This window comes from Bison bison, unplaced genomic scaffold (assembly GCF_000754665.1).
Source record: "Bison bison bison isolate TAMUID 2011002044 unplaced genomic scaffold, Bison_UMD1.0 scf7180017864535, whole genome shotgun sequence".
NCBI lineage: Eukaryota > Metazoa > Chordata > Mammalia > Artiodactyla > Bovidae > Bison > Bison bison.
Genome location: NW_011495084.1, coordinates 9491209 through 9499903, shown reverse-complemented (window position 1 = coordinate 9499903; position 8695 = coordinate 9491209). Strand labels below are relative to the sequence as shown.

Sequence of the window (8695 nt, the reverse complement as noted above, 5' to 3'; positions counted from 1 at the left end):
CACAGGTGTGACTAAATTTAGGATTTTGAGATGAGGATATTATCCTGGACCATCTAGGTGGGCCAATTCAATGAAAAGAAACCTCACAAGTCAATGAGGGACACAGGAGTCAAAAAAAAAAAAAAGCAGAGGTCAGAGTGATATGATGGTTAGCTGGGGGCCACGAGTACAGGCAGAAGCTGGAACAGGCAAAGAAACACATTATTCATTAGAGTTCCTCAAAGGACTACAGCCCTGTTGAGGATTTCTGACTTACAGACCTGTAAAATAATGAATCTGTTATTTTAAGCTACCACATTGTGGCATGTGTTACAGTAGGAACAGAAAATTAATGTATCATTCATAGAGCCAGAAGATCTGGAACCTGAGATAAATCTGTAGGAGTTCTGGAAAGATCAGAGAAGAACAAGAGACTTCCAATCAGATGTAAGATTTGTATAAAAATGCATACACAGAGCCTATGAGAAGGTATTAAATAATTTTACAGTTAAGAACAATTTAGAAAACTTTAACTTTTTAAGTGCTGCACGCAATATGCCAGCAAATTTGGAAAACTCAACAGTGGCCACAGGACTGGAAAAGGTCAGTTTTCATTCCAATCCCAAAGAAAGGCAATGCCAAAGAATGCTCCAACTACCGCACAATTGCACTCATCTCACATGCCAGTAATGTTCAAAATTCTCCAAGCCAGGCTTCAAAACTATGTGAACTGTGAACTTCCAGATGTTCAAGCTGTATTTAGAAAAGGCAGAGGAACCAGAGATCAAATTGCCAACATCATCTGGATCATCAAAAAAACAAGAGAGTTCCAGAAAAACATCTACTTCTGCTTTATTGACTATGCCAAAGCCTTTTGACTGTATGCACCACAACAAACTGTGAAAACTTCATTAAGAGATGGGAATACCAGATCACCTGACCTGCCTCTTGAGAAATCTGTATGCAGGTCACGAAGCAACAGTTAGAACTGGACATGGAACAACAGACTGGTTCCAAATCAGGAAAGGAGTACATTAAGGCTGTATATTGTCACCCTGCTTATTTAACTTATATGCAGAGTACATCATGAGAAATGTTGGGCTGGATGAAGCACAAGCTGGAATCAAGATTGCCAAGAGAAATATCAACAACTTCAGATATGCAGATGATACCACACTTAGGGCAGAAACCGAAGAAGAACTAAAGAGCCTCTTGATGAAAGTGAAAGACGAGAGTGAAAAAGTCAGCTTAAAACTCAAAGCTCAGAAAACGAAGATCATGGCATTTGGTCCCATCACTTCATGGGAAATAGATGGGGAAACAATGGAAACTGTGATAGACTTATTTTGGGGGGCTCCAAAATCACTGAGATGGCTGGATGGCATCACCAACTCGATGGATGTTGAGTTTGAGTGAACCCCGGGAGATGGTGATGGACAGGGAGGCCTGGCGTGCTGCAATTCATGGGGTGGCAAAGAATTGGACTCAACTGAGAAACTGAACTGAACTGAACTGAAAATCACTGCAGATGGTGACTGCAGCCATGAAATTAAAAGACGCTTAATCCTTGGAAGGAAACTATGACCAACCTAGACAGTTTATTAAAAAGTAGAGACATTACCTTGCCAACAAAGGTCTGTCTAATCAAAGCTATGGTTTTTCCAGTAGTCATGTATGGATGTGAGAGTTGGACTATAAAGAAATTTGAGTGCCAAAGAATTGGTGCTTTTGAACTGTGGTGTTGGAGAAGACTCTTGAAGAGTCCCTTGGACTTCAAGGAGATCCAACTAGTCCATCCTAAAGGAAATCAGTCCTGAATATTGATCGGAAGGACTGATGTTGAAGCTGAAACTCCAATAGTTTGGCCACCTGATGCAAAGAATTGACTCATTGGAAAAGACCCTGATGCTGAGGAAGATTGAAGGTGAGAGGAGAAGGGGACGACTGAGGATGAGATGGTTGGATGGCATCACCGACTCAATGGACATGAGTCCAGGAGCTGGTGATTGATAGCGAGGCCTGGAGCGCTGCAGTCCATGGGGTCGCAAAGAGCTGGACACAACCAAGGGACTGAACTGACTGACTGACACTTTTTAAAGACATGCTAAATTGAAACCAGCACATCAGAAAGGTAATTAGCTGTACCTTTTGAAGATGTATAGAAAAATTATTGAAGGGTTTATCTTGAATCCAGAAGCAATTTAGCATATCTAAATGGTATGGACTTGTATATACCTATTATCATGACAGAGTTGATACTGCTTATTTAAAGAGTAGAGAGATCTGCTTAGTTCCTTCTCAATCATACTAAAGTAACAGTTGTTACTTCTTAGAAAAGGAAGGCTATAAATTCACAAGGATAAAGACAACTGGAGAGGAGATCTCAGAACATTTTGGAAGCTAAAAAGGCAAAAGGATTCCTAAATGACTCAGGAAAGTGAATCCTTAACTGAAGGGGGAAAAACTCGAAAATTTTCTGCACCCCTTACAGCACCACTCTCAAAAACTGGTGCAAAGGAACTCAAGAAGTAGGGTGAGGAACAGATGGATTTGTTAAAGTTTAGACCCCTTTCTCACTGCATACAGTCAAGTAACTTTCCCTCCTACATCAAGGCAGAAGACTGGAGAATTTTTCTCTGGAGCAGGTAAAACAGAGTGTCTGCTACTGGAGACAATAGAAAGGACACAGCTTATCGAAAATGAGGGTTAAGTTAAAAGTACATGCTTTTAGACCCTCAAGCTATCTTCTACCATTTGAACCTAGAATCCTGTACAAAAAGAGAGGGTACTAAAACCTTCAGAAAGAAATGAGGCAGGTTCCATACCGAAGGTCAGAATCCAATTAAACCCCTTTTTTTCACCAACAATACTAGCAGCCAGAGAAAAAAATCCAGAAAACAAAAAGGAAATAATGCTTCAAATTTCTGCTGGGTAATCATTTCCAAATTAAAATTTTATTTTAATAAAGTGTAATTTCCCAAGTAGGAAAGCAGAATAAAATACTGTAAAACATTCAAGATCTCAAAAACGTACCTCCAACAATTCTCCTCTCAGGAAACTAATAGAAGACTTACTCCAATAACATGAGGGAGTAAGAAACACAAAGACAGGGAAATCAAGAGACAGGGAATCAAGCACAAGAGAGTAACAAAGGAAATACCCAAACTACAGCCGTTCCAAGCAGTAATACCCAGGCAACAATAGAATAGGTCAGCAGGCTATTGAATGACAGTCTCAAGAAGATATAATTCACAGAATACTTGATGCGTTTAAACATAGAGTGAAGAATGATTTTACTTTAAAATCATGTGTGTCTCTAATTCAGAAAAACAAAACAACTCAAGACATTCACCATCAGGTAGTGAAAATCAAGTCTTGTGTATGGGGTCAGAAACCTCTCAGGTCGCTGACCAGGTAATACTTGGGGTGACAAACTGCTGCCTGGCTATATGTTTTCACATAAACAAAGTTTAAAACTAACAGAAAAAATAAGCAAATTAAACTGATGGTTTTAATACTTTGAAATTATATATGGGAATAATATGTTTTTGATTTTTAGAGTACTTATAATGTTGAAGAGTATTTAACATATATACTAGAAATTCTGATATACTAGCTTCAAAACTGTAAGTTAAAATACAATATTATGTAAAATATATAACATCAGTCAGTCAATTCAGTTCAGTCGCTTACTCGTGTCCGATTCTTTGCAACCCCATGAATTGCAGCACGCCAGGCCTCCCTATCCATAATATTAAATTATCGACCATGCAATTTCTGGATTTAAGACTTTTAGTTGAAAAGTATAAGAATTTATAGCCAAGTTTACAAATATTGAAATTTTTGTAAGACCAAGGCAGTTGCCATAGTTTTAAGTATAGTTTTCTAGCTTTACAGAAGTTGTTTAAATTTTGAGAAAGTTTTGCTTGTTAAGTCAGGCATCTGAAGTCCCTGAATAAAAATGAAAATACTAAAATTACAAATGCAGCTTTAAATTAGGCAAATCAAGCTTTAAATGTAGCTAAGAGCAGTTAGTCCTTTCTACTTCTTGTAGTCATATTCTTCAATAGGTTAACCTGAACTTTAAATGGTACTGTCAGCAAAGCCAGATGGTAAGTCCCAATGCACATGCACTTTTCAAGTTCTTGCATACTGCATTTTTTTTTTTTTTTTTTTACTATCAATCAAGCAAGGTAAACCCAGAAACAATGTGGGAGAGGTTATAAAGGGTCAAGACAATAGAATTTTTGAAGATTCTCTAAGGAAGCATATTATGAGAGAAAGGGAGGAGAGCTACTTCTCATATATATCCTGAGTTCAGTTCTGGAGCCATCTTGGGTTTTGTCCAAAAGAGTCACCTGCAAGGGAAGAGGTTAGGGCAAAGGGAGAGGGTTACATAAGGACACAGAGAGAGGGCAGCGAGATTCACTTTACTGTAACAATGTAACACATCCCTGTTGAATGCTATAGACTGGATGTTTGTGTGTTTCCCCCACCCACAAATTCATGTTAAATCCTAATGCCCGATGTTATTTGGAGGAGGGGGCCTTGGGGAGGTGATCAGGTTATGAGGGTGGAGCTTCATGTTATTATAAGGGCATTAATCCTATTAATGGATTTGAGAGATCCAGTGCCCCTTCTGCCATGTGAGGACACTGTGAAAAGATGCCTGCTATGAACCAGATCCTCACTAGATACTGAATCTGCTATGCCTCGATTTTGGATTTCTCAGTCTTCAGAATTGTGAGCAATTCCTACTGCTTATAAACCACCGAATCTACGGTATTCTGTTGGCAGCACAAACAGACCAAAGGGAACTTCCAGTTCTTTTCCTAGGCACAAAAGCATATTCACACAGATGCACAGTGTGAGTGGATGGAAAGATTGACTGGCTTACCAAATGCAATGTCACTATATGCAAAGAATCCAAATGCAACTGACCACTCATAAACACATTACGAACACAGAAAACAATGTAATTCCTTCAAAATTGCAGTGAGTGCTCACTCTTCCATATCCCGACAATACAATCATGGAAAAAAGAAATCTATAGGACTATTTTATGAAATACTTATATTATATAAATCTGGGAGTATTTAGCCTGGAGAGGAACGTCTTCTCAGCTCAGTAATTTCATGATTATATCTTCTTCAAAAGTAAAACTTTGGCTTGCATGGTCTGTATTCACACTGACTCCTACTAATATTTCCAGTCTCCTCATGTTGAAAGAAGACAAGTGTTTGCTTGCTGCACACTGATTCCTCTCCATGAGTGCAAGGCAAAACAAAACATTTTCTGTACACAGTAGAGACTAAATTTTTCAACACCATGCTTTATGTTAGACACTGGAACAGTAAGTTACTATTCCTTTTCTTGATAAGGTAGCATAAAAGGGATGGAAATTACATCTAGAATGCAGGTTGGTTGGTACAGAGAACAGAAGTATCAATTATAAAAGGCAAGCCTTTCTTGTGAAATGATTCTGGGAAGATAAAACTGCTCATAAAACCAAAGAGATGAAAGAAGGCAGATTTAGGCAAGTGCTCCTATAGTAAAGACATTTACAAAACTGTCAGATAAATCCCTTCTCTTGGTGAAAATTGAGTGATTTAGAAAACTACACGAAGAATAACAGTGGGTTTTAGGGATTTTCCTCAAAATTATACACAGGAAGTGACTGAACTAGAACCTGAGTTAAATTTCTTTGTCCACAGTTAAGTACAAACATACAACAGTGCATTAGAGCCTAGACCTTAGTTAAGCCATTTCCTACTGCATCCCCAGTGTCTAGCAGAGTGAATAAGCCCTAAAATACTGTTAGAATGAGTAATGTGTATTAAAGAGTAGAGACATCACTTTGCTTAGAAAGGTCCGAAGAGTCAAAGCTATGATCTTTCCAGTAGTCATGTACAGATGTGAGAGCTGGACCAGAAAGAAGGCTGAGGATCGAAGATTTGATGCTTTCTAATTGTGGTGCTGAAGAAGACTCTTTGAGAGTCCCTTCGACAGAAAGGAGACCAAATCAGTCAATCCTAAAGGAAACCAACGCTGATTATTCGTGGGAAGATTGATGCCAAAGGTGAAGCTCCAATACTTTGGCCACCTGATGTGAAGAGCTGACTTGCTGGAAAAGACCCTGATGATGGGAAAGATTGAGGGTGGGAGGAGAAGGAAGTGACAGAGGATGAGATGGTTGGATGGCATCATCAACTCAATGGACATGAGTTTGAGCAAACTCTGGGAGATAGTGAAGGACAGAGAAGCCAGGCATGCTGTAGTTCATGGGGTCACAAAGAGTCAGACGTGACTTAAGAGACTGAACAACAATAACAAAGTTATAAAATTTAAGTGAGATTTTGCATTTAATCAGTACTGCAATTGAGATGTGGGTTATAACTTTAGTTTCAGTAAGTATTACAAAATTACTTAGGTTCTCTGAACCTATACTCATTCAGTTTTGAAAAATGAGAATAAAACTTACTATTAGGCCAGGTACCCTAAATGTGAATAAGAAAGTGAGGAGAGGTAAAGGTAGAAAAGACTAAAACAGACAAGAACAAAAATAATAAATAGAAAATAAGTCACAATGAATGAAAAAACAAGAACAAAAATAAGGTGATGCAGCAAAAATAACAGATTACTACTACAAAAGCAAGTATGTAGTTTTAAGCACAGTAAATGACATATGTGCTCCAGAAACACTAGCTTTCCTCTCTGCCTCCCCCTGCTAAATTATGAATTGAAAACACTGAATATGAAGAATATTTTATTCAAATTCTTGAGTAAACAAAGTTATGTAATCAGAATACATATTTTAATATAGACAGCAAGACAGAGGAATAAGCACATTACAAGTATTGGTATCCAGCACGCAAGAGAAAGCCATGTATCAGTTATAAACACATCCTTTAACCAGAAAGATTCGTGTGCAATCATACTACTCAAGTCTGAGCAGAGTTCTTAAACTCTCCAAGCCTAGGTTTCTTAACTTAGTTGGAAAATGAGAACAATATAAGCAGCTATTTCACTGAGCTATTATGAAGATTAAATGAAATAATGAATACGCTATGGTAATCAAAACAGTTTGCAACTAGCATGAAAAAAAAAAAACCACACACACACACGGATTAATAGAACAGACTCAGGAGGCCAGAAATAGACAAAAGAATCAAGAATATACAATGGGGAAAGAATAGTCTCTTTAATAAATGGTTTTGAGAAAACAGAACCACAAGCAAAAGAATGAAACTAACCCCTGTTTTACGTCACTCACAAAAATCAACTCAAAATGGATTCAAGAATTGAACATACAACCGGCAACCATAATCCTTCCAGTAGAAATACGGGGTAAGCTCCCCGACATTGGTCCCGGAAATGACTTTTTGGATTTGGAACCAAAGCACAACAAAAACAAAACAAAAATAAATGGTCCTATGTCAAATTAAAACATTTTCACATAACAAAGGAAATCCATGGAACGGGAGAATATATTTGCAAAAATAGATATGAAAACAGGTTAATATTCAAAATAAAAACTCATACAACTGAATCACAAAAAAACAAAACCTGATTCAAAAACGGCACAGGAACTTCTTCCAAAGACATATAATGGCCAACAGGTATATGAAAAGGTGCTCATAATCACGCAAAGTCAGGGAAATGCAAATCAAAACTACAATCAGAGTATCAATTACTTCACACCTGGTAAGAATGACTATCATCAAAAAGACAGGAGATAAGTATTGGTGGCAAAAATGTAGAGAAAAGGGAACACTTGTGTATGCTGGTGGGAATGCAAACTGATGAAACCATCATAGAAAACAATGATACATGTTTCTCAAAAACTTAAAAACAGAACTACCATACTATCCAGCAGTTCCACTTCTGGGTATATATTTGAAGAAAACTAAATCACTCTTTTGAAGAGATATTCATTCAGCGCTACTTACAATAGCCAACCCATGGAAACAACCTAAGTATAAATGCATGGATGAAAGGATAAAGGACATGTATGAATAGTATGGACACACAATGCAATATTACTCAGACACACACAAAAAGAAATCTTACCATTTATGACATCATGACAACATGGATGGAACATGATGGCATTATGCTAAGTGAAATGTCAGAGAGAGAAGAAAAACAACTGTGATCTCCTTTATATGTGGGATCTAAAAAAAGCAAACTGACAGAAAGAACAGATCTGTCAACAGGTACAAACCTTCATTTATAAGATAATTTATGGGGACATACGGCATAGTCAAAAAAGGGTTAATGTTTGGCATACCATCTTCCAGGAAAGGACTAGACAAAATGATCACTACTACAAATCCGATGAACGTCTCTAAATGGATCACAAAATTATGTTTTTTATTTTCTACTGAATGGTTTGGAAAGAAATTATTTTCAAAAGTAAACTTCGGTATCAATTATAGTTAGCAAATGAAAAGAAAGTGCTTAAAATTTTACAAAGATGGATGCACTGGTCCAAACAGTTGAAAATGTATTCAGATTTCAAGTCTACAGCTTAAGAAAGTTTTCCTAGCGTTGTATCACATTCCAGAATGGTTGAGAGCAGCCCGATGGGCAAAACTTGCACAAAGAAAAGCTGCAAGCGTTTAAGAAGGCAGTTGTTAGGGAAAGCCACCCTTGGTCACCAAGCGAGTGACAGCAACAGGGCTGCTGAGTACAGAGGTGCCTTATCTTTCTACCC

The 8695-nt window shown here is 37.7% G+C and overlaps 1 protein-coding gene across 1 annotated transcript in view; it reads right to left on the bottom strand.

The window, feature by feature from the left end:
• The window catches only part of TMTC3 (transmembrane and tetratricopeptide repeat containing 3), a 52386-nt gene that overhangs the window by 42972 nt on the left and 719 nt on the right, over positions 1 to 8695 (bottom strand). The gene's annotated exons all lie outside the window — the stretch shown is intronic.